The 26,548-nt window shown below is 44.0% G+C and overlaps 1 protein-coding gene and 1 long non-coding RNA gene across 2 annotated transcripts in view; one reads left to right on the forward strand and one right to left on the reverse strand.

Moving 5' to 3' along the window:
- The window catches only part of LOC138268417 (uncharacterized), a 68,496-nt gene extending 63,806 nt beyond the window's left edge, over positions 1-4,690 (reverse strand). The window contains exon 1 of the long non-coding RNA XR_011199995.1: positions 4,518-4,690. This is a non-coding gene — a long non-coding RNA (uncharacterized lncRNA). The remainder of the gene's footprint in view (positions 1-4,517) is intronic.
- Positions 4,683-26,548, forward strand: part of LOC138268416 (G patch domain-containing protein 4) — a 79,091-nt gene continuing 57,225 nt past the window's right edge. Inside the window, exon 1 of the mRNA XM_069218029.1 lies at positions 4,683-4,815. The gene's annotated coding sequence lies outside the window, so the exon portion shown is untranslated. The remainder of the gene's footprint in view (positions 4,816-26,548) is intronic.

The raw sequence follows: 26,548 nt of genomic DNA on the forward strand, positions 1-26,548 counted from the left end.
CCTGCTGCCTTCAGACGTATTGCCAATGTATCCTTAGTCCATTCCGGTGACCCTGGGGAGTCCCAAATAGGGGCCTTTTTGCTATAATACGACAATTTCGTGGCCCTCCTGACCGCATACCAAAGTCTTGCTAGATCTTGTAACACCTTAAATCTGACTTTCTTAAAGTATTTAGGGTCTCCAAACTTATACATAAAGCTTGTCTGTGACTCATTATCCTCTGCCATTGCAATCAGAGCCTGCCCCAGCTCAGACCGACGTGGGTGATTAAAGGTCTCCCTCGCATTCTTCAGGAAGAAAGCCCACGCATAATATTGCATATCTGGCACAGCCAACCCTCCTTTTTCTTTCCTCCTTCTCAGTTTTTTTCCAGGAAATACGTACACCTTTAGATGCCCACTTGAAACTGCTGATTTTTCCTTGAAGTTTCCTTAAAGAGTCCTTACTAAACATTAATGGTATTGAATTAAAGATAAATGTAAACTTGGGGATAATCACCATCTTAATTAAATTAACCCGACCAATAATAGTTAGGGGGAGATTTAACCATCTCTTGAGTAGGATATCTACATCCCTCATTACCTTCCTAAAATTTGTTTCTGCCAATTTATTTATATCCTGTGTTATAGTAATCCCTAAATATTTAACCTCCTCCTTCTTGATTACAGGGCTACATAGCTCCATTTTCTAGGCCCTCACCTCCGTCTTTTGATTATTAACTGCATAACCTGAGATACTCCCAAAATCTCTCATCAGTTCTTCCAATACCGAATTAGTCAGGGAGAGATTAGAAGTATAAATCATCAGGTCAACTGCATACAAAGACACCTTCATAGAAAAATCCCCACACACAAAGGGGGGAATTCGCTGATCATTCCTAATTCTAGTAGCAAGTGTCTCAATATACAAATCAAACAGTAGCGGGGATAACGGACACCCCTGCCGCGTTCCTCTTTCTATCTTGAATGAGGAAGTGAGAGCGCCATTAACCAAATGTCTTGCACAGGGATCCTGGTAAATTTTTTGTAATGTCCTAATAAAATGCTCCCCAAGATTATAACCCTCACATACCATATTTAAATATTCCAGTTAACTCTATCAAAAGCTTTGATTGCATCAACCATTACAACTGCTAGAGGGGAATAGCATGTGGTGGCCAAATCAACCCATGTATCAAATCCTGCATATGTCTTCCTTTCAAAAACCCTTTCTGATCAATATGTATAAGCTTCTCCAAAACACCCCCTAATCTGTCTGCCAAAATGTTTGCGAAAATCTTATAGTCGCAGTTTAGGAGAGATATTGGACGATATGATTCACAACTCCTGGGATCCTTTCCTGGTTTTAAAATTATTGTAATAATAGCATCCCTGCAAGAGGGGGGGTGGGTCTCCCATCAGTCTCGAGAATATTGTTAAAGAGTTCTCTCAAAAAAACCATAATACTACTACCCAATACTCTATAGACTTCAGCAGGCAGCCCATCTGGTCCTGCCGCCTTGCCTAATTTACCTGATTTTATCGCTTGCTCAAGTTCTACCATATCAATTGGCTCATTAATCACCTTGTTCTCCTCCTCACTTAGAGATGCCAGTTCTAATACCTCTAATCATCCCTTCACCGACTCTGCTGAAACCTCTAAATCCTCAGTGTATAATTCCTTGAAAAAGTTCCTAACCTCCCCTAAAATTCTGTGTTGAATTTCTACCACCCGATTCCTAACTATACCGGTTTTTATCTTCCAGGCGAACAGTTTACTGCTATTCTCACCATATTCAAAATGAGACACCCTATTGGCCTCACATCTCATTCTAATTCGATTATCTATAACTGCTGCTAAATCCAGTTGAGCCTCTTGATCTTGTTTATATAACTGATTAACTTCTTCCTCCTCAAGGTCCATAGCTGCCAATCTCTGCTCAACCTGCTGAATCAAATTTTCTAACTTGCTTATTTCTTCATAGTTCTTTTTCCTCCTATATGCAGCTGCGCTTATCAGCTTCCCCCTCAAAAAGGCTTTGAAAGCATCCCATACTACGGCAAGCGAGGCTGATCCTTTATTAAGATTGAAAAATTCTTCAGTCCCTCTCCGTAACTCTGCTACAACCTCGTCATCCAATAATAGCGTTCTATCCAAAGTCCACCTTCTTTCTCTTTTTTCGCCAAGCCATTTAAGCTTCAAACTCACCGCCGAATGATCCGATAGATGAGCTCCAATATGTGAAACTTTTTCCACAGCCTCTTTTAAACTCTCATCTATTAGAAAATAATCAATTCTAGATTGATGTCTGTATTTTTTGATGTTGTAAGTATAACCTCTTTCACGCCCCTTCTTTTCTCTCCAAACATCATATAAGCCAAATTGTGACATCATTAATCGAACCTGAGCATGCATTTTCTCGTTAATTCTCGACCTACTCCGTGAAGACCTATCCAGCTCATAATTCAATACTACATTGAAGTCCCCCACCCATATAATAGGATCCCAATATTGAAGCAAAAAAAGTGAGAGTTCTCTCAACGGGGCTATATCATCCCGATTAGGACCGTAATACCCCACTAGAGTAAACGCAAAATCATACACCGTTAATCTCCCCACCACCCATCTCCCTGATTTATCCACCGGACCCTCAAAAAAATATATATTAGCATGATTTTTTATTATAATGGCTACCCCCTTGTTACCCCCCGCATAATTAGAACTAGCTATCTGCTGCACCCATCTACATGGTCGAAAAACTTCCGCACACTCTTCCTTGGAAAGGTGGGTTTCCTGCAGGATCAACACGTCAAATTGAGCATCCTTCAAATATTGCACCATCCTCCATTGTCAACTCCTCACCGGAGGCCATAAACATTCCAGGACAGGAGCTTCAAATCAATTTTCGACATCCTCCCTCAAGGGGGCCCACAGCCCCCGTTAGATCTTGTGTTTCCCCACCTTCCTCTCTATCCACAGCAACACCCAGGACCTTTTTTTCCTTTTTCCCGTTAAATACTCTCCACCCAGTGCTCCCCGTCACCACTCTCCTCCCTCCAACCCATCCCCTTCCTACCAACCCCAGGAGAACCCTCCCTATCTTCATATACCGGCGTTACCGCCTATGAAGGGTCATCATGCAGGACCCAGAGCCTCCTCTCACCATACCCAGCCGACCGTTGCTGGAGGAGAAGGCCTACACCGCACCAGAATCTTGCTCTAATTTCTTAATCAGGTCATTAACATCATTACAATCACTGAAATTATACATCTTATTAATTGCCATTACTCTTAAGGATGCCGGGAACCTTAATTGGGCCGTTGCCCCCAGTCTTCTCAATATATTGATTCTTTTCCCCAGCTCCCATTATTTATTTAAGGTAATGGATGCAAGATCTGACCTAACCTCAAATGGAGCGCCATCCACCAAGAGTTTTTTTTTCTTCAATGCCATCTCCAAAATACGTTCCTTAAGCCCATATGTAAGAAAGTAAACCAAAATTTTCCTCGGCCTGTCCCTATTGGGAGGCATTTTTGCAGGGACCCTATTTACCCTTTGAATATCTTTTGCAATGTCGACCTCAGCATCCTCAAATTTTATTTCTTGTTTTATTAATTTTACCACAAATCCCTGCAAGTCATCTCCCTCAAATCCCTCGGGGACTCTGAGACACCTTAGGTTACTTCTCCTTTGATTGTTTTCCAAGGATTCCAACTTAGCCAGCACCCCTGCTTCTCCTGCTTTCAAACCCCTTATCTGCTCTTTATTTTCCCCCACAGTAGCCCTCAGATCACCAACCTCTTCCTCCAGGGCGGCTGTCTGACCTGCCAGATCGGTTATTTTTTTGCCAAGATTTCCTCCTGATTAGTTTTAGACATTTTAAAGCCGGCCTTCAATTCCATGGCTAAAGCCTTCAACATATCTGTAATGGAGTCACTGGATAGATTTGCATGCTCTCCCCCATTCAGAGGATCTATTCTCCCTCCAGCCTGTATGTCAAATTGACTGACTCCCTGTCCTCCTCCAGCAGATCCGGCTTCCCTAAAACAGATTCCGGGGATACTTTGCTGCATTGTGTCCCCATTGACTGTTGGAATAGTTATATCCCCGCTTCCCGGCAAGGGCGATACTGCCTCTGCCCCTTGCACTATTGACATTTTAGGGGTTCCAGGTCACACCCTAAAATAAGTCCCTAATGAGGGGGTGACCCTTATTTTCCTATTTGTGGCGGAACCTCAATTACTCAAAGTAATTTTCCTCTTACAAGTATTATTAATTTGCTCTTCCTTGCTTCTCCCCGTAATCTACTTCTGAGGATTCTCGCAAGTTTCTACTTCTATTCGCTTTTTAGCCACCTTCGCACACCGCAGGGAATAGGCTACCCCACCTCTGCCACTCCTATCTCCTATCTTCCCTTCTACTCTTCTGGCCCGGCTCGGAGCCACCCCCTCTGCCTTATCCACCATGGGACCTTGGGATGCCAGGAAGATAGCGCTGTTCCTTAATTGCAGTCTAATGTTTGTAGAGCAAAAGGTACCTCCAACAATCCCTCGGTGTTCTTGCTCAACTATTGCAGCAACAAGTATGGAAAACTCCTTCTCCCCTTCTCCTGAGCCTTTTCCTCTACTGGTGCAGCCAGTGCTGACTCTGCCACACCTCCCCCGGAACTGAATCCTTGCTGCTGCCTCCCTTCCTCGAAGCACCTCCGGGCCGTCTCTCAACAGGGGTGCCGCCAGCTTCTGTTCGTGAGTGCTCCGTGCCCCCGCCACCTTCAAAAGGGAGGAAAATCCATCCCTCGGACACTGTCACCTTCGCGCCGCCTCCTCCGACCCCCGGTAAGTGGCTAAAATTCCTTTAGCATGTCCTTACTCTGAGCCCTGCTGAGCCCTCTGCGCCCGGCCCCTCAGCCGGCCGCCATGTTCACCGCCGAAAAAACCCTCTCCTGCATGCTAGGATTGTTGTCCCAGTCGAGTTCCATTTAAGTTCAGGAGATAATATATGGCTACTGCGATGAGTAAATCATTTATACGTAGATAACATGTCAACTTTTACTGTCTAAGCACTGGAAGCAACAGGCAAGATGCAATGGTCCTCGATCTATAGAATTAAATGGGCAGCAGTCTGAGGGGGCCTTCCTGGGACTCAGATTGACAACCAACAAATGTCAGTGGTATGCACTTAACAAACTGTCAGTAGACCAATTAGAATCTCTGTGGCCAACAGAAAGATGCACCATTTAATTTGGGAAAGCGACACTGGTGCTGCCATGATGGAATGGGACATAATGAAAAAGTTGTCTGGATTCGGATAGCAAAGAAAGGAAACACTCAGGGTACATATAGTGGTATAATAATGCAGCTGTTCCTGTGAAACAATACTTTTTAAATACCCTTTCCGATTTTCTTTCTAAGCACCGTAAAGGAAAAGTGTTGCAACTGAAAAATAAAGTGGGGATCAATTCAATTCAAATGAACAAAAGTGAGATTCGGCCACCCTAGGACCCAACACGCACGGATGCATGAGGTAAACACTTGACTGGTTGAGCCAAGTACCTGTGGGAAGGTTTTTGGCCTGACAGAAACATGTTCTACTTAAGTCTGAAAGCTAATTGTTCTATTGCCATGGTGAGACAGATCACACATTTCCGTGCTTTGGCCTTGCTAACTGTATGGCAAGACAGGAGGCTTGCATTATGAATAGCATCTTTGATTAACTCCTTTTGAGTAGCAATAACCTTCAAAGATTCATGAAATAAAACACAACTGCATCACAATAAAACAGAACTCTCAAGTGCATATAAATCCCCTTGTCCTCCATGTTCTTCCTCTTTGGTTCGCTGCTTCTGAGCAGATAAGTATATTTCAAGCACATTCATTTGTATGTTTTTTTATGTGTTCTATGAGGGACAATTTATTTTCTTTAGGGAGTTATAGCGTTCATTAAACCCAATTTCTGGGTTTAAAGGGGTTCACTGTTTATGAAAATATGTACAGGTCATTTTTTAAGAATATAGATACTTAAGGCATAAGGTATTTACTGATGTTTAAATTTCTAAATACATTAAAAAAATTAATTGTTTCTACAGGTTTAAATAGATTTAATAAAAGTAGACTGTTTTGGTTCATTACACAGTGAACGTACTTGCCATTGTAGCTGAGGCTTGCGCGTGGAATTTGGGAAGGTTCTGAAGCCGCAAGCCGTCATTGCCGAATATATTTAAACACTAGAATGACTCATGCGATGTGCCACCATCTTGGATGAGTGCGACGTACCACGTGGGTTAACTCGCAATATGGAGGTGGCAAATGCGCAGGAAGCACGTTTTTGAAGTTACTGGAAGGTGTCATTTCACATGAGGAGATTCATTTTTTCAAATTAAGTATATAAATAAAAGCGTCAGTGAAGTAAAAAAGAAAAGGGAGTAAATAATATTACTTGATAGAAAGAAGGGAGATATTTGAATACTTTGAAATAATTGGTCTACTTTCATCTTCAATTCAGGCAGTGTTCCGAGGTCCTTTGCATTACAGGGCACTGCAGAGGCTAAAGAGAGCTGCATCAGTAGAAGGCTTATGTTATCAGGAAAGGATACTGGTAAATGTAGAGGCAAAGAAGGAGCTGAAGTGGTGGCTGGAAAATTTAAAAGCATGGAATGCCTGTGCCATTTTTGGAACAAAGCCAGATTTTGTCCTGGAGGCAGAAATCAGTATGTCAGGCTGGTCAGCAGATTGTTGAAATCAGGAGACAGGTAGAGTTTGGAGTTTGTTGGAGAGGAAAGAACATATCAATTGCCTAAAGATGAAGGCAGGATTTCTTTTTAATTTGCACATCTGCAAAGGAGGTCAGTCCTCTTAAAGATGAACAACATAACAGCGGTGACCTATATCAACAAGCTCGGGGGAAGCAGGTCAAAGTAATTGGTAGATCTGGCAATAGAAATGTGGAATTTTTGTTTGGAGCACAAGGTTGTTTTGAAAACAGAGTATTTTAGGGGATCGCAATCTGGTTGCAGACTGGAATTCAAGGCATCAGGTAGACTTCAGAGACAGGAAATTGGAAAGCAGTTTTATGAAAAAACAATATTTGTTAAGCCCATTAGAGGTGGCTCTTTTTGCATCCAGACTAGCTTATCAATTGAAGAGCTATTACAGTTGGAGACCAGACCCAGGAGCAGTGGCAGTAGATGTATTTATGCAGGATTGGACAGGGAAAATCATGTGTTTCCTCTATTTTCAGTGATATATAGAGTTCTATTGCATTGCAGAAGACAGAATTGTCAGATATTGTGGGTGACACCTTTCTGGAAAACTCAAGCATGGTTTCTGACAGCTTTGGAGATGGCTATGGAGCGACCATACTTGATCAGGTAGAGAAAGAGTTTGCTGACTGAAGCAGAAGAGTGGGGGCATCTGTTAATTTTGTCCGATTTGCTCAACCTTCTAGTTTGGAAAGTTTCAGGGAACCAGGAAGATTTGTTAAGCTTTCAGAGGTGGCTTCAAGGTTACTCAATGAAACTTGGGTGCCAGGAACTAAAAAAAGATATAAAGGTGTTTGGGAAGTAGTGTTATGTTGGTGCCTGGCAAGGGGTTTGGATCCCATGGAGGCTGATGAGATGGAGGTTGCTAATTTTTTAGCAGAACTTTTTGATAAAGATTTTTCATACAGAATTGTTAATTGTTATCATTCAGCAGTGACAGCAGGGCATTCTCCTATTCAGGGAGTTTCAAATGGATGAATTCCTTTAATCAGTAGGGTAATGAAAGAGATAAAATTGAAGAGATGTCCAAAACCAAAGTATAAGTTACTTTGGGATGTAGATATGGTTTTGAAGTTATTTCACGAATGGCCTACTAATAAATATTTAGGAGTAAGAGAGTTGTCTGGGAAATTAGCAACAATATTATGTTTAATTTATTTTAGAACAGTATCAGACGTAGGGGCTTTAGTGATCTCTAACAGGTTTTATCAACTAATGGGAGTGCCCACATCTATATTATATTCACTATTACACAATTCACTGAAACTGTGTGTGGTGAAGTGTGTCAAGGAGTACGAATGTTGGAAAACAGAAGTGCTACAGTGGATCAGTTATTGATTTCGTATATGAAACCATTTCAAGCAGTTACAAATGTAACCATTGCAAGGTGGGTTAGATGTGCAGTGAAGTAAGCAGGTGTTGGTTTGATCACATTTTTGGCACATTCAGTAAGGGGTGCCATGGCGAGTAAGACTTCCATGTTAGATGGACGGGTGGATGCGATTATGAAAGAAGCGGATTGGTCTAATGCTGAGACGGTTAGAAAGTTTTATTGTAGGCCAATAGACCATGTTTCATGCAGTGTACTTAGGGACTTTGAACATGCATAATGCTAGCCTCCTGTCTTTCCATAAAATGCAGTTTCTTACATTTTTACTGTATAAAGAATTGTGATTTTATTATAGACAAGGAGGCTAGCATTATCCCACCACACCCTCCCAGTTTCTTGGATGAAGTGGATTATTTTGTAGAATGAAAAATAAGTAAATAAGTGTTAAATTAAGGAAATATATGTTACTTGTTAAGTGTAGCGAGTATACAAGTTTTAAGGGTTGTTGCTGCTGGGAAGGACTGAATAAAAGATGTTATGCATATTGTTAGCCTCTTTGTCATTAATAAAATCACAATTCTTTACACAGTAAACCATTAAGAATCGACATTTCCTACATCAAGGTAATAGAAACTGTAAAAGAGAAAATGATGCAGCTACTCTGCTGATTTAGTAGGGTTTCCCACTGCTGCTCACCTCTACCTGAGGAGAACAGTGACGGGATGTGCTGAACACTTGAATTAATTATTCAGGTCAAGACCATCATTTTTTGGCCCACCATGTCATCTTAGACAGACCCACACATACGCAAATTACCCTTCTCTTAGCCCAAAAGGAACTCCAGCAAGACCAGACCCAGACAATATCTAAGCAGTTGACACCCACATTTTTTCCTCATTTTGTACTTTCTAACCCCTCCTTCAGGCACAAGTATCTAATCGTGTCACAACAATCTGTGATTAAGTAACTATCCTGTTTTTTAATTTGAACTCTTCTAAAACAGAGGTTCTGTTTTTTCTTTTTACGCCTCCACTCATCTCTCTAACTCAGTTCACTTTCCACCAACATGCTTTCTTTTTCTTTTCTGCCAGAAACTGGGTTGTTTCATTCAGGTTATTCATGCAAATGGAATCTTCAATAAGTTTTGCAACCACCTTAGAATTATATATTATTGTTAAACACACAAACTAACAGCCCATTTATTCATTCTATTTGGCTAAAACTCTAACTCACTAGTGCTACTCAGATTAGAAAACTTCAATAGTCACTAATGGGCCTTCTCCACTATTCCTTTTTTAAACTTTACAGCAAAAACAATGTACAATCATCCTAGATACACTCCCCTTTCATCTGCTCCTTTCATCACCAAACTGGATGGTTCTCAGTATAACAGGGCCATATGCAAGATACTCACATGTCTATAAAGTTGTAAGTGTATTTCCCCTGATAACTTGAATGATATCTTATACCTGTCACTGTATTCCAACCTGCAACTTCAAGGGCCGTATTACGCAAAGTGTCCCAGAGGTACAACCAGTGCGTACCTCCATTCTGCACCTCTGGACTCTTTGATTATACATAACGGGCTGCAGATGCTTGCCCCTTCTGTAATACAGATCACACCGGAATGCTTGTAGGACCAGCACAATCACAAGATGGGCCCCTTTAGTTGCACGAAGGCAAGGCCCACTACAAAAGAGGGAACTCTGCACCTGCGTCATGTTACAGCCATAGGCACAGAGGGAAAGTTGCAATTGGGAGGTGCACTAGCTGTGGTTTCACAGAGTCAATGCCCCCCAAAGGCAAACTTTGAAAGAGGTGATAGGGTGACCCCGGAAGTTCCAGACAGCAAGCAGATGCGGTCACTCACCTGCGGGGAGACCTCTGCCCCCTTTGAACTGCAGGCCATGTTGCCCTCTGCAAAGTGAAAGAGAGACAGACAGGCTGCTTCAAGGAGCTGGTCGGCCTTTCACTCATGCGCTGAGGACAGGCATGCGTTCACCACTGCGCTGGGGGCAGTGCACTAAAAGTAATAGGGCTCAGTTAAAGGTGCATTGAGGGGGGATCACTCAACTACTAAAAAAATATTTACAGCTATTCCTGTGCTCGAAAATAGACTTAGATTTGTACTAATATTCCTTCACCATACACAGCCAGTCAATGACGCAAAGAGTTCGCACTACAAGTGCCCTCGTGTGTAGATGATAAACATCTTGCACCCCACTGCTCTGTGTACCACTTTCTGTTCGAAATGTTGCAGTTCCTGCTGATCAAACAAATAAATCTAGATAAACCTGGTGCATCTCCGTCAGCATAAAATTGTGTATGTGTGTTTTTGTGTGTGTAGGTCATCATCGGAAACGTCTCTTCCACTTTCCACGCCGTACAGCCACATCCATAAAGCTTAATAAACCACACTCACATCACGTGGCACTATGGTCTGCGTAACAGTCTCCTGCCAGACGGACCTAGGCAATCTAAATTTGCATTTTAACATACTGAAACATTTCTCTACTGTACTGTGTGCCTTCCTAGGGTCAGAGTTGTGTGCCTCCTCAGTTTGAGTCTTAGTATGGAAGTATGGTGTCACCAGGGATGGTTTAAATACACACCTGAGGTCCTAGATGAAGGTTGTACTACATGTGCTGTAAGCCACCTTTCATGAAATTCGTGGTAAACCCACTTGAACTATGTGCCACAAACATTGATGCCTGAAATTCTGAGACCTTGATACCGTCTGGAAACGTAACTACGTTTTTGACAAAATAGTTTGCCTTGCACATCGAATGAGTATATGTGTTTTCTGTTATCTCATGTGTGTACTGTGTCAGCAGGTGGTACAAATGAGATATATATTGAAACTATAGCACTAGTGACACCTGGGAGTTTGCTGTAGCATAGAGCATCCTGAATTTGGGAATCTCATATACTGCGGTGTGGTGGACGTCGTTGCTTCCAAATGACATGGAAGAAATGTGCACTTTCTTGAACATCAGCTTAACCTGTGCTTTTTAGGGTCAAGCGCACAAGCGCTCTGTCCCTGTTGCAATCTCTCTTTGGGCTTTTAACCACGCCTATGTCACGTCAGTCACTTTCATTGGTTCGTGGGCTTGCCTTTTTAAATCCACTTGATTTCATTAGTGAAAGGCATGCATAGGTCATGCCTTTTCCTGTGTTTAGCCATCCTCGAGCGCACCCGCCAGTTATTAAAAACATACGAGGCTCCATATTTTCAGCATGGATTCTGGACTACTTTATCTTTTTATTTTCCACGCAGCGCGATTGCACTGGGTTTTACAAAGCGCAATCTTTTTTTGGTTTTCAATTTCAGTGCGATCGCGCTGCATTTTACATAGCACGATCGTACTCAGTTGTTTTCTTTCAATTTGTGTAGAAAGAAAAGTCTGGTTCGGAGTTTACAACGCTAATAGCTCTAACTCGACCAAATGTGAGTCCGTTGCATTGCAAATGCTTGTTTTCTAATGGTCGCATATTTATTATTGTACTATTAAGGTTGTTGCACTACGGAATATTTATGCTAATAACTAATACTATCAGGAACTTCAAAGAGAAAGAAGCTCACAAGCGATGGCCCAATATATCCAATCTGTATAATATGAGCAAATAGTTAAATTTATACGTTTGCTTAATGATGTCCATTACAGACCAGGAAACATGACCCTCGATGACTTTAGTCTCTGTCTTAGCTGGCTTGTCCTGAGTTAGCTGGGAATGCTTGCAGAAATCTGTGTCTCTGTCAGCATGTACCACCTCCCTGACTGGCCACTGTAGTCTGTTGGACAGATGGGGGATTTCAATGTCGGTCTCATGGTTGCCCTTTCTTTGCAGAGGTTTTTCAGTGGTTATCTTTTAATTTCCATTAGAGAAAATAGTGCTTGTGTAGTTGTTTCACGCTTTCAGACCACTTTGCATACTTTATTGGGATTTTTACGCAATTCATTGTCCCCACGTGCAGCACAACACAGCTTTTTTCATGTTTATGCCTTTTTTGCGTCCTTTACTTTAGTCACACCGTTGAGTTGCACTGATCTTGTGAAACTTTTTTCCATTAGTAGTTCTGGGCTGCTATGTACCCTCAGGACACACAAGGTTCATATATAATGTTGCCACCCTGGTACATGCCTGCAACTGTTTTAGAAACAATGCCTCTGGCTTGGGCCGGTTCCACACCATGTTCAAGAGAACCGCCATCTACCTGTGGGCTTTTCCACGGGTGCCTGCAGTGGCAGAAGTACTCCCGAGGCAGATCTGCCCTGTACAAAGTGAATAAAGCAGCATCTGGGAAGATCTTTCGCTGTCGATTTGCAAGCTGCTGCCAAGAACATAGAGGAATCCTCACTAGAATAAGAGAATCAAGGCTGGATAAATTCCAGCGGGAGTTTGAGTACTGCTGTACAGTATCAGACACCTATGGAATTATCAAAATATAAGATCAATTAGACTCCAGCCCCCTACTTTTCATCCACAGGCTTTGTGTACAAGACCCGACACACGAGTATCAAGGTGGTACCTCAAAATGATCTGATGTTTCCTGAACTGGAATCATAATAGCATGCCCAAAGACAAGAAACTACCGTCAAAACAGAGAAGCCTCCTTGCCACCACAAAAGGTGAAGGGAGGATGCTTGCAATAAGTCCAACCTCTGGCAATCGCTTGGGTAGCATTCCAACCCATCGTTCTCCTGCCCACCATACCACCTCAGATTAGACCCAACCATATACAAATCAGTCTTGACCCTGCTGCAATAGGAACAGTCCACCCGAACTGCCAAGCCAGGTCCTCTCTGAACCAGAACACCAGCAACCCAAGATGAGTTTTTCCCTGATTGGGGCTCTTCAGTCAGATGTAGCTTGGTTCCAGTGCCACAGTTTGTATCCTGCTTTGCAGTGGGAGAACCCACATCCAGTGGTTACTGATCATCACCTCACCAAAAGTCCCAAAACAGTCACGTAGAGGGGCAGTGACTTGGAAGGAGGTGGAGCAAACAGCCGGATCAAAAAGTGCATATGTAGTGGGTTGAGCAGTGCACCACACCGGCACTGTTCACAGCATTATTTGTTCGTGGTCATTGTAAGACAGCTGAGGATTGCACGGACTTCCTTCTCTCACTAACAGTGTGCTGTGCAGCCTTGCCCCCTTGTCAATCATTCTGCATTGAGTAGCTGAAGAAGCCCTATGATCACATAGGCATTCTGTCTCACCTCATGGAAACTGATGGGCTTAATTACAAACCCTTGCACCGCTGGTTCGCCACTTTTTATAAAGGAAAACGTGATGCACTGGCGGAGCAAGGGGCTTGTAAATAAGATCATGAGTTTCGTGACAAATTACCAAATGGCTTAAAAGAAGCCAGATGCTGGTTGACCATGCCTTGCAGTCTGGCTGCCGCTGAGACTAGGTTGAATGTGGGGCCTGCGGTAGAATGTTGTTGTTGTTTCTAGCTGGGAATCTGGTGCTGCAGTACCTGTATGGCAAGGCTGCCCATTGGCAGGACGTGTGCTCATTAGCAGGCAGTGGAGCAGAAGGAGAAGAAGGCAACACAAATGGAGTGAGGAGGGAAGGAGGTGGCTGTGGGAGAGGTTGTTCCTGATGGGGCAGGCAGGTCTGCTCCTTTCTTTGCTGCGAACCTATAAGCAAGGAGGAATGAAAGAGGATACCGAGGTGATGGATGAGAGAGGGGCCTTGTGCCTTTGCTTGCGTGTGTGTTAACATCCATTTATGAAGGTGTGTGTGTGAGGTGTGTGTGTGTGTCCCTTATGTGTATACCTGGACTGGAGCAGCTCAGCACACATGGACCTGGGAAATTTGATAACTGACACTCCTGACATTTGGCTGCATCGTGCCTTCTTTGCCAGCATTGTCATGGCCTTTACCGACGAGAACCTTCTTAAGCTGATTGTGGCATATTAAGCACTGCTCAGATTATGATCAACAACCTCGGTAGGGCATATGAAACTTATAGCTCTTTGGCTAATGATTATATGTAAGTTGGGCTGTAAAATGCATTGTTTCTTCTAATTATTTACACATTTACCTGAAGTTAGATGGTGCTTTTCAAATCCCCTGATGAAAGTCGGTCTGGCTTGTTTCACTTTATGTAATCGAGACTTGCTATTTGAGACCAACCATTATAAATATTTATGAGCCGCTACTCCCCCGTCTCTGTGGAGGTCAAATAGACAGAGCTCATCAGCACTGCACTGTGCTTACCTGTTCTTACCTATAACACACGTGACATGTCTACAAATGAAGGATGTATGTGGTCTACCGGAACTATGGATATGATGAACGTCACCTCTCCAAGTACAATGATGCTCCACATCATTTAGATTTATTGGTCCATTCTTTAATACTGTCTGACAGTTCTCCTTCCAATAGGTATGTTGAAATTATGTTTATCTGCTATAACCAAAAATTGGCAAAGCCAATAGGGTTCCCCAATACAAGAGCTATTGGCAATGTGTTTTGCCATGTTGTACACCAGAGTGGTTGTTGTTCAGCATGGCTAAAAGTTAGTGGTGTGGATTGTCAGAGTAGATTGGATTAGTAGAGTGGATTTGTTGTAATATCGTAGAGTGGAGTAGGATGAGTAGAGTGTCATAGAGTTGACTAGAGGGGAGTAGAGTTCAGTGGGAGAGAGTGTCATAGAGTGGAGAGGGGTGGAACTGGGTGGAGTGGGTTGGAGTGGAGTGACGTAGTTGGGGGATTGGATTGGAGTAGAGTGGAGTGGATTGGGTGGTGTGGGGTGGATTGGTTTGGAGTGGGGTGGATTGAAATGGGATGAAGCGGATGGGATTGGGGTGGATTTGAGTGGGGTGGATTAGATTGGATTGAGGTGAGTGATTTGGATTGGAATGAAATGGCTGAAGTGAGGTGGGAGGATTGGATTGGGATGGGGTGGGGTGGGTGAATTGGATTGGAGAGGGGTGGATTAGATTTCAGTGGAATGGGGTGGATGGGATGGATTGGCGTGGGGTGGATTGGACTGGAGTGGGATGGATAGGACTGAAGTGGGGTGGATAGGATTGGAGTGGGGTGATTAGATTGGAGTGGACTGGATTGGGGTGGGTGGATTGAATTGGACTGGGTTGGGGGATTGAATTGGATTGGAGTGGGGTGGATTGATTGAAGTAGGGTATTTGATTGTGTGGGAGGTGGATGGAATTGCGGTGGGCTTGATGGATTGGAGCGGAGTGGGCTGGATGGATTGGAGAGAGGTGGACCGGACTGGGGTGGGATGGATCGGATTGGAGAGAGTGGGGTAGATTGGAGTGGGGTGCGTGGATTTGCGTGGGGTTGGGTGTATTGGAGTGGGGTGAATTGAAATGGGTGGAGTGGATTGGATTGGACTGGAGTGTGGTGGGCTGCAGTGGGATGGATTTGGGTGGATTGTATTGGGGTGGGGTGGGGAGCGTTGGATTAGAATGGGGTAGATTTAAGTGCAGTGGGTAGATGGTTTGGATTTCGGTGGGGTGGGGTGGGGTGGACTGGGTTAGGGGGGGATGGATCGTAGTGGGCTGGAGTGGTGTTAAGTGGAGTAGATTGGTGTGGGATTGGATTGAGTGTGGTGGATTAGAGTGGGTGGATTAGGGTGGTGTGTGGTGTGTTGAGTGTGGTGTATTGGACTGGGGTGGATTGGGGTGGGGTGAACTGGAGGGGGTGGAGTAGATTGTGGTGTATTGGAATGGCGTGGGCTGGAGTGGAGTAGGGTGGATTGAATTGGTGTAATTGGTGTTGGGTGGATTGGATTTGTGTGGGGTGGGATGGACTTATTTTTTTGTGAGATGGATTGGATTGGTGTGAGGTGGATTGATTGGAAAGGGCAGGATTAAGGTAGTTTGGAGTGGGGTGGATTACACTGGATTGGACTGGCGTGGGGTGGATTGGAGTAGAATGAGTTGGATTTCGGTGGATTGGGTTGGATTGGGGTGGGGTGAGTTGGATTGAAGTTGGGTGGATTGGATTGGATTGGATTGGTGTGTGGTGGATTGGATTGGTTGGGGTGGACTGGACTGTAGTGGGGGAATTGTGGTGGATTGGAGTCAGGTGAATTAGGATGGAGTGGGGTGGATTGGATTGGTGTGAGTGGATTGGATTGGAGTGGAGCAAATTGTTTTGGAGTGGAGTGGGTTGTTTGGGATTGGAATGGGACATGTTGGAATGAACGAGGTTGGAGTGTCGCAGATTAGAATGGGGTAGTTTGGTGTGCAGCACGGTGAAGTGGGGTATTTTGGAGTGGGGCAGATTGAAATGGGTTGAAGTGAGGCAGGTTTGTTTTGGATTGAAGTGGGGCAGGTTGTTTTGGATTGAAGTGGGGCAGATTCAAGTGTGACAGATTGTTTTGGATTGGAGTAGGGCAGATTGTTTTGGATTGGGGCAGATTGGAGTGGGACAGATTGTTTTGGATTGCAGTGGGGCAGATTGTTTTGGATTAGCTCAGATTGGAGTGGGACAGATTGTTTTGGATTGCAGTGGGGCAAATTGGAGTGGGGCTAATTAGATTGGGTTGGGTTGGGTTGGGTTGGGAGGATTGGAGTGGGGTGGATTAGTGTTGGGTAAGGTGGTGTGGATTGTAGTGGGGAAAATTGGAGTGGGGTTGATTGGGCTATACTGCACAATTATGCGTTAAAGTATCATTTAAGAAATTACACATAATAAAGAAGCAATGTCGCTTTGCAATATTACGAACAAGATAAAAGTCATCTTTTGAGAAGAGCACCCTGGAGCAAAAACAAAAAAAAACATGAGTGGAGAGTGAAAAAAGATGACTTGGCAAAATAGAAATAAGTTAGGTATACAAAATAAAAAACTTTGCAATTTTGTTTGTTCTGCTGGGCACATTTTGCCAGTCACAAGTCCTCTATTTGCAGGGCACTAAAAGTTAAAAAGAACAAAATATTACCTCAATCACGTCGGGAGCAGGGTCGGGCACTGATTAAGTTGGATCAATCAGTGCTTGGTCCCTGCTCTGCAGAGAGAAATGGAAATGGTACTTGCCCTGCAGTGACGAATTATGAGGCTGTAAAGAAGAGTGCCATGCAAGCCAACAAATGGTAAGTGACAGGCAGGGTCCAATCCCTTTACTGGACTCCCCAGAGTCCCGCAAGCAAGGCGCCTGCGCTATTGCATGCACTTGCAGGCTCAACCCTAAAAAAAAGCCAAAATATTGATGCTCTCCATGCACTTTCCTTAAAGTAAAAAAAAACACATGCAGACCCCAGTCCACATTGTTGGATGTTCCTCATCATCCACTGTCAATTAATTTATGAAATAGCCACATTCTCTGGAAATACATCATCATCAAATGTCCAATTAATGTTTACATCTTTCATAGTCTTTACTACAGTCTGTGTTTTTTGCCCTACACAGAATTACCTAATTTCTAATAAGCCTATTAGATGGAGTTCATGAGCATACTTCATAAAATGTTTATACAGATTTCTCCAATGAACAGAACTATGACGAAGTTCAGGGCCATAGACAACACTTTATAAACCCACCAAAATAAAATACATACATGAATAGAAATGTGTCGACTGATGCAAAAAACTCTTTTTTATTAGTATTGTTTTTTGCAAATTGAAAAGGCTATTGCTTTGTGACTATACACTGAGGAATATGTTGGTAATGAGCAGCTAGCGATGATTTTTAAATACCAAGTCAACTTCTGGCGCTGATGATCTCATTTCCATGTTATGGGTAGTGAAACAGCAGTTTTTAAATGGATTGAGAGAATTCATTGCAATTTGGTCCAAACATGGCCTTAGAGGATACTGACTGATCTACTGAATGTTCTGAATAGACCCCTGAAATACATATGTGCTGGCTCACCCTCCAAGCCTCCTTCGTAGGCACCACCATAGTATGTCTGATACAAAATGGAACTCACAGTGACTGAAGCCATCTGCACTGTTTGCTCTGTATGTGCCCCTTTCACATACAAGCAGCGCACATATGCAACATATGCACACTCATATTACATTCCTAATCAACATCCAAACACCTCATGGATGGGTGAAAAACCCATTCATAGAGGACTGGCAGCACAAAGTAAAAAACACAAGGTAGACCGGTAACTTGCTATTCCAGCAGCTAACCAGAATCAAGCAGTGGTAAAGTCAGAAGTCGCACCTTTTAAAAGAAATGCTGACCTATTGGCTTTGCTGATGCTTTTTTGTATGTGCTATTCAGCATTGGCAAAAAGGCTCCAGTGCTGATTGTAAGAAACAGGGTTGTTGGTTGACTGGGGTGTGAGCCCCGATCAAGCAGCAACCACAATCCTTGTTAGGATGAGGCACACGCTAACCCTAAATTAACCTGTGGCCAAACCTCTAGTAGCATGACATAGAGCAGTCAGCCTTTGCTTAGATGCAATGTGTAAAGTACGTGTCCAACACTTCAAACAATAATAAAGTAACTTCCTGGGCCATGGGAGTGGGTAGGTCTTACTGCAGTCTTCCGAAGAGGGCAAATGCCATATTAAGAAAGATTTCACGATTATCCAAGGGGCCTGTTTCGTTCGTTATAAGGGTTTTGGGTCACCAGCTTTATATAGAATCCCCCACATTACACCCTAAATGGGGAATTCATGCAAGAAGCATGGGTTCTTTCTAAATTAGGACATTTTTAACCCAAACACCATGATTGAGTACCACAACGATAATAGGGGATTCACTAAGCAGATTAAGAGTAACTCTTATGGTCCTGATGAATTTCCATTGATTCCTTGGGGGGACACAGGGGCAGGAAACATGTCGCCCATACTATGAGCCGAAGGAATGCGATTTGCAGCTTGATTTGATCACTTTGATTTTAACCTTAACAAGGACACCTAAATAAATAAAACGGCCCTATGATGAAGCATGCCCCGTCAGTGGAGAAGGGCCTGTGACTCCTAAAAGGATGTTCTGTGACTTTTGAGACGCATTTGAACCTCCAAGGTGGGTCTTGCTTCCCATAATTATCAGAACTGCACCCTTGATTTATATCAGTGGTTCCCAGCCTTTTTACATCTGTGGACCCCATTTTATCATTACTGGAGCCCGTGGCCCCCCTACTGAATCATTTTTGGAATCTGGGGACCCCCCACTGGGTCATTACTGAAAGCCGGAGATATTCAAATTTCTGAGCAGTTGTGGATCCCCTGAGGAGGCTTCAAGGACCTCCACGGGTCCCGGGACCACAGGTTGGGAACCACTGATTTATATGATATGGTCATGGGATGAAGTGTGCAGGACCGCAAATTCCTTGATTAATTCCACCCCTCCTTTTAAGATACCAGTATCTTTTACCAGTTTTAAAAATTAGAGCTTGCAGTACCACATGGTAGCAGTGATGACCATGAGAATGTGCACCAGCCTCTTTTTGATGGATGACTGGAAGGCTTTGAGAGTCAGAGGTATAGCTCGAAGATCCAGCAAGTTGATATGGAGCTTGCTGTCTGCCAGAGACCAGAGGCCTTCGCGTCTCCCAGATGCACCCCTCAAACCCAGAAGTGATGCATCTGCCCCCTGTGTGAACTCTCCGTAGAACAGGGGAGTGGCCTGCCGCAGGCAAGGTTGGTGTCCCCCAGTCACCACTGCAGGTCTTGCACTGTCTCCTTTGGAATCTGAATGGAGTCAGAGAGGCATCCCTGATTCTTCACCTCCTGGAATATGAAGATCCCCTGCAAGGACCGAATCAGACAGACCTGGCTTTGGGGACGAGGAGGGCACACAAGACCAGGAGACCAAAACCCCAAAATGAACGCTAAATATAGGGATCATATCCTGAATGTCCTGGAATCTTTATGGCATAGGGAAGGCATGTGGTCCACGGTGTTCAGAATTGCCCCAATGAATGGAAGCCTTTGGTCAGGTTCAACCCAATGAAGTCAGGAGTTTGGATGTTGTCTGGAGGTGCAGTGAGCCTGCTTTTAGCAGCCAGTCATTGAGGTACAGCAAGATGTGTACTCCTGATCTCTGAAGATGGGCAGCAACCTCCAGCACGAGTTTTGTGAACACCTGAAGGTTTGAGATGAGGCTAAGGGGAGTATGGCAAACAGAAAATAGTCCTGGCCCTCCCTGAACCTGCAGGTAACCCCTGTGAGACTAGAGGGCAGGTATTTGGAAACATAAGTCCTGGAAAATCCAAGGACACCATCCAGTCTCTGGAGTTTAGAGCTGTGAGGATCTGAGCCAGAGTGACCATTTTGGACTTTCCTTTAACAGAAAGACATTTGTAGGGCAGAGTTACAGAATACGTTTGAGGCTGCTGTCCTTTTTTAGAACAAGGAAGTAGAGTGGATAGCACTCGTCCCCTTTCTCCTTACCTAGTACACGTTCACAGGTTCCTTTGGAGAGTAAAAGAGTTTCCTCCACATCAGTATTGCAGAGCATTCTTCTGAAATGTGCTCTGGCTTGGAAGGAAGGTGGCATGTGGGAGAAAATGAAAGGAAGGGCGTAGCCCTGTTGAACAATCGGTAAGACCCATCTGTCTGATGTAATGGATCTCTATCCAGGATGGAAATGTTGGATCCTGCCTCCTAGTGGTCTTGCATGAGTTGTTAAGGGCAGTGACGGCTGGCAGTTTTAGGAGGGAGGGGACGGGTGGCACGCACACTCACACTCATTCTTTCACACACGCACGCATGCACCTCCATTAACAACACCCACAAACATTCAAACATGCACACACCAAACATTCATTTAGAAAGATCACACACACACTTACCTTCAGCCTCGGAGGTCCCAGGATGTTTGGGACTGCTGCCTTCAATCATTGGCTGACCCTAGGTCAGCCAATGATTGAAGGCAGCAGTCCCAACTTCGTCACAGAGTGGGATGGGGTCAGTGAGACTGCTGACCCCACCCCACTCTGTGACGAGGTGTCACTGATTGACACTTGCCCTGGGTGCTTCAGGGCTTAAACCTGAAGCGGCCAGCTCGATGTCAATGGGTTACGCTTCCCTCGTCACCTGGGGAGGGCCTCCAGGAACCTTTGCTGAGCCGAGGAGGTCACGCCCACAGGAGCTGTGACCTCTTCAGCCCAGCAAAGTTCAGGTCAGGCATCCAGGAGTCTGCGCAAATCGTGCATGTCTGCTCCTGGCTGCCTGACCTGAACATGAAGAGTGTCTGTCAGGCTGACCTTTGTTCAGCCTAACCGGCACTCTTCATGAGGGGCTAAGGTGGGGGGGCGTGGCCCCTCCGCCCTAAAGGAAGGGCAGCGCCTGTGTTATCGGCAAACTAAAGCAGCTTGGTAGCGGCAGCAGGGGAGGAAAAATTGGGAGGCTGCATTCCTGATGGCCTGTACAGTTCCACCACCCCAAAAGAACTGGTTTAGCAGCTGTTCAAGCGGTTTGGACTGATCGTGTTGACTTTAAGCATACTCTCTGGTCTAATCCTTCAATTTCCTGAACTGATGGCGAAATTGTTTCACAGGCATCAATAATCACAAGAATCTAGAAATGCCATGATAGTCTTCAAATGTTTTAGTACTGAATCAGCCATTTTTCTTGACAACCTACAGCGATGAAAGGGCATATTCGTTAAGGAAGATTGTATGTCACCAGAAAAAAACAGGTTGACCTCTTCCAGGTATACCTTCTGAACACTTCACTGGTGCAATAGCTCTGCTAATGCATTAGTAAGGTCCAGGCTGGCTCTGAGTGTTTAGACTTATCAGATTAGAATTGGGCTGTATGATAATTGGTTGCTCCTTAATAGTTTTGTAGCAGAACATTGGACCGACATCAGCTGAGGGTCCACCAACTGCACTGGGGCCATATTATGCAAAGTGCCCTGTGCGCTATGGGCATGTGCGCCTACTTTTTGCAACTAAATAGCACTTTGGTATTACAGAAGGGGCCTCAGACGTTTGTGCACCCTTTTCAGTAATAGTAATAGCACTGGAGGACATGTAGTTCCAGCACAATCTCTTAGAGAGAATTTCCTCATTTGCATATTGGTTTCACCCCCATGGAAATGAGGAAACCTCTTTGCTTCTGCGTCTGCGCAGTACTCTGAATGTGGGTGCAAAAGCAAGCAAGCCATCAGGAGGCGCATTGACAATGCACCATGAAAAGGTGGTGCACTGTCAGTGAGTCCTGTGAGAGCAGACCTCTGGAGGGAACAAAAAGGGTCCCACAGGCCCTGTGCAGACAGGTACAGACACTCACTGCACCCGCCTGCTGGGGGACCTCTGTCCCCTCACTAAGGTGGAGGTGAGTACCGCCTGCACAGTGAAACAGGACGTGGCTGATTAAAGCAGCCGTCCATATTTCCATTAATGCCCTGCCCCCAGAGCACTCCAGGGTTTGCAGCTGCCACGAGGGCACTGCATTCATTGTAAGTGGGTGCTTTGTTTATATTTGTGCCCAGCACACCTGTGTAAAGGTGCACTGTGGCACAAGCATGAATAGTGCGCCAAAAAATCAATACAGCCCCAAATCTTCTACCAGCAGAGTCTGTATGGGAGCAACAGAAACCGATGTGGGCCTTGGAATTTTGTACCGCAGTTCGGCACTGGCCTGGTAAAGTCCGAAGGGGGCACACTTCATCGGGGTGGACCCACCAGTACCACTCCTACTGGATGCCCAATGGCACATAAGAGGGAGCAGGGAGTGCATCAAAAATCTGCAGCATGGCCTCCCTGAAGACTGATTGCTGCTGGGAATGCCCAGGGACATTTGGGGAGCACCAGGACCCTTTGCGGAATTGTTTCAGATTCTGGGGGCTTCAGAGGGGTGCAATTTTTATCTTGAGTCGCTCGTTCCTTCTCGGGTACTCGAGTGGCAGGATGGGGTCAAGTTTTTTTTCATCTTTTAATGCTTGTTCACGGACTGATTTCAACTTACCAGAACACTTTGAGCGTTAAGTACACTTTAGTGGGAACAGCCTCGAAATTGGGCTTAGACTTGGCCTGCAGCTTGGAGTGGACCCTAAGCTTTGACGGTGCCCCCTCCTTGTGTTCGGTGACACAGAGTTTCACCTCCCCTTTTCGGATCACCTTCAGGTGTCTGAGTTCACACTTGCTGCACGTCTTGGAGTTGTGTCAAGAGCCACAGCACTAGAAAGAAAACTTCTATAAATCCATGACTGGCATATGCTTCCTGCAGTCTTGGCACAGCTTGAAGCCTGTCATCTTCAGTAGAGATATACTTCCCAAACAGAAAAATTTAGAAATTCAAAATCATCAGGAGACTGACAAAGGTGGGATCAAAGCTCTGATCTGCATCAGACAGGAGTGAATAGGAACTGATATCAACACAAAGGAGAGGTGGTTATATGTGGCTCCTCTCTCACTTCTGGCGTGGTGAGGGGTCACTGCAAAGCCACTTAAGATGCCTGCTGGTTCACTCGAGCACGGCTAACAAAAATCTCTGGATTCAGTCTGGCGCCAAGGATTAGTCCAAGGTGAGAAATCTGTTCATAAAAGTATCCACTAGAAATTAATTTGCAAAAAAAGCACCACTTTTCCACATCGCTGCATCATTCTACAACTACTGTCAACAATGTACACATCCATTAAATGAAGTGGAAGAATGCTAGAGCTGCCAGACAACCATGTGAGTACGGCTGCCACATTTAACAGAGAAATGACCACTCATCTGTTCACTTTTTAACATTCTGCAAAGGCCCGGATATGATTCTTAGGTAAACTGTTATAAGAAATCATCAGACTACATATTAACAAAGCCTTACTGCCTTTCTTTACTTTAAATATAATTCTGGTCACTAAGGCATAATGTGTTTTCTTCTTACATTTACTGTTTAAAGTATGTGCTGATGACACTGCGCTTCTTCTTACGCTTGTTTGTGTGGTTTGATGGACCATCAGCGGTGTTAATCCGCAGCAGATGTTGGTAATCCTAGCTGAACCTGTGGGTCTCCTAAGCATTCAAAGTAACAATTTCAATTCAACATGTAGAACCCATTTGATCCTACAAGAATGACAGACAGAGAAGTCTTAAACATTAAAGGTTTATTTTCAGATTTAGTCCTACAAAAATCTATTAATTTAGGCAAAGCCAATAAAGCAGTAGATTAGAAAACAAAGATCAGTTAAGCACAGAATCAATAAAAAAAAGTCAGCAAAGTTCTGGTCAGTAAAATTCAAAGTATGAATTGGGAGCAACCCGGCATGGATTTGCCTTCAAGCTTCAGTAGGAAAGGCCCCCCCAATGTATCTAAATACAGCGTACCCTTAGAGAGTTCTGAGCAATGGATTTCATACATTCACTACAGTTGTTCATGATATTAGAACTATGCTGGATGCAACAGTTGTAAATGAATACATTTAGAAAATCTCTCACAGTTCTACAACAGGGACCTTCTCACGACACTACTTGTTTAAATATTTTTACATCAGGTGTGAAAAGTGTGATTCTTCTAAGACAGGTAGATGCAACTCTGAATTAATTCAAATTTTACTTGACACAGTTTGTGAAAGTCAATGCCTTCCCCGTGAAGCATAGCTGCCATGTTTTTCATTTGCAAATGCGTGACATTTCCATATTTTCAGGGTGCTTATTTGTGACATTTCAATGCTGCTTGAGTGATTCATTGAGTGGCACTTAATCACAAGAAAAAGGAAATATTTATCTACCCGTAATGTGAAAGCTTACAGAATTTACCCCTTTCTGCAATATAAAGGTTTATAAACTGCCATTATTTCGTTTTTGTGCAATGATGGTTTGCAAGCTGCATTTAAAAGGCTCGCAATGCAAAGTAGGCATAACTGAAAAACCAAAATGGATAGAAGGAGATGTACAAAAAGGCCACGAAGCAGTTTCACAGCTATTTCAGGGGCTAATCAGTTGACCTTACTTTCCTTGTCCACTGCTCCAAGGTTAATATATTTGTCTTTCTCTCATAAAATGAATTACAATTCTAATAATAGTGCTTGTTTTATTGACCTCTGATGGATGAAAGGTAAAGTAGTCCCTACCAGATTTGGAACCTCTCACCTTCGGTCTATGAGCTACTCTTCATAGCAAAGGATGAAGCTATTATGCTACCTCGTTAGAAATAGTTAGTGTGACAGCACATCACTCAACAAATGCACAGTCACCCCAGCTATCCCTCAAGTGGCTAGCAATACAAATATTCTTCAAACAGGATTCATCTATGAGAAGAACGAACACAAACAGGGCTGAACAGCTATGCAAACTGCATACTAGTCCCGGGTGAACTGAAACCTGCTCAGTCTATTTTGAAAGTAATGTAAAATCAATCTGTTTTTCCTGATCTGCTGCTCCCACGTCATGTGTAACACCCACCAGTCCTGACCTTTTTTTGTGAACCGTGCTTATCATGATGAGACAGGGAGTTTTGCATTTTCCATTAATGATCTGTAGTACCCTCTCCCAGCACAGAAAGGTGTTATTGGACTAATAAAAGGCAGCTATAACTGTGGGTGCACACCTCCAAACCGGAAAACATGGAAATGGTCTTATTTGCCAAAACGTATGCCTCTCTTTTTAAAAACGAAACAGCACACCAAGTTACAGAAAACAATATTGAACATCTGTAAAAATACTGTACTGTTAAAAATAGAAATATTCTTCTGTTATGACCTCATGGCGCTGCACTATGTGCCTACAGCTGTACTCACTGGCCAAGGTAGGTGGAATTGAACCGCTGCTCTCGTGTTGCTGCAGTCAGGACCGCACTGCACACACTGCAGGGATAGTTTTTCAAGTGAGCGCCGGCTCGCGCGCAGCAGCTGGGCTCCTCTCAGGCCAGCTCTACTGGCTGCTGCTGTGTCATTGCATTGCCGGTGGCCTCTCTCTCATGTTGGCAAGAACTCGAATTTCATCGATGCAAAGCATTACATTTCAGCAAAACAACGTCATCACTGATAATTGGAATAAATACCAGCTTTAGGCCATTTTCCTCATTTTTTGGCAGGGACATTAAAATAGCGGCCAGGCTAGTATAAAACAGTCTACGTGAGACAGTGCCTAAAGTCAGCTGAACATAAGCCAAAGGTTCAAGGGGGGCAATAAATAAAGGCAGCTGAACATAAGGCAGTGGTTGAAGAGAGATGACACAAAGCCCATTCCAAAGATTTTGAGATGTATGGTATTTCCTTTTGCATGCTGTGTAGTAGTGACATGATATTGTGATGTACAGCTAATTTCATCTGGCAAGACCTACTCTGTTATAGTCCAATATCCCTTGAATAAGTAAATATAGACATATTCAGCTTGAAGTTTTTAATTTTGGGATTTTCTTTAAAGCAGGTGTCTTTAACCAACCAGTCGCCATTGGCTCTTAGACACCTTCAGAGTAGCTTGCACTTTGAGTTCATTGTTAAATAAGCTCTGCAAAAAACAGTGTTGCATTTTCCTTTTAAAGTTAGGAGAAGGCTGTAGGTAGCATGGCCTGTTAAGGAGCAGTGCTTGACTCAGATTTATGACCCAAGGCCGGCACAGAGGCGAGTAGCTAAAGCACTGAATTACTTAACACTTAAATATAA

This window comes from Pleurodeles waltl, chromosome 12 (assembly GCF_031143425.1).
Source record: "Pleurodeles waltl isolate 20211129_DDA chromosome 12, aPleWal1.hap1.20221129, whole genome shotgun sequence".
Taxonomy (NCBI): domain Eukaryota; kingdom Metazoa; phylum Chordata; class Amphibia; order Caudata; family Salamandridae; genus Pleurodeles; species Pleurodeles waltl.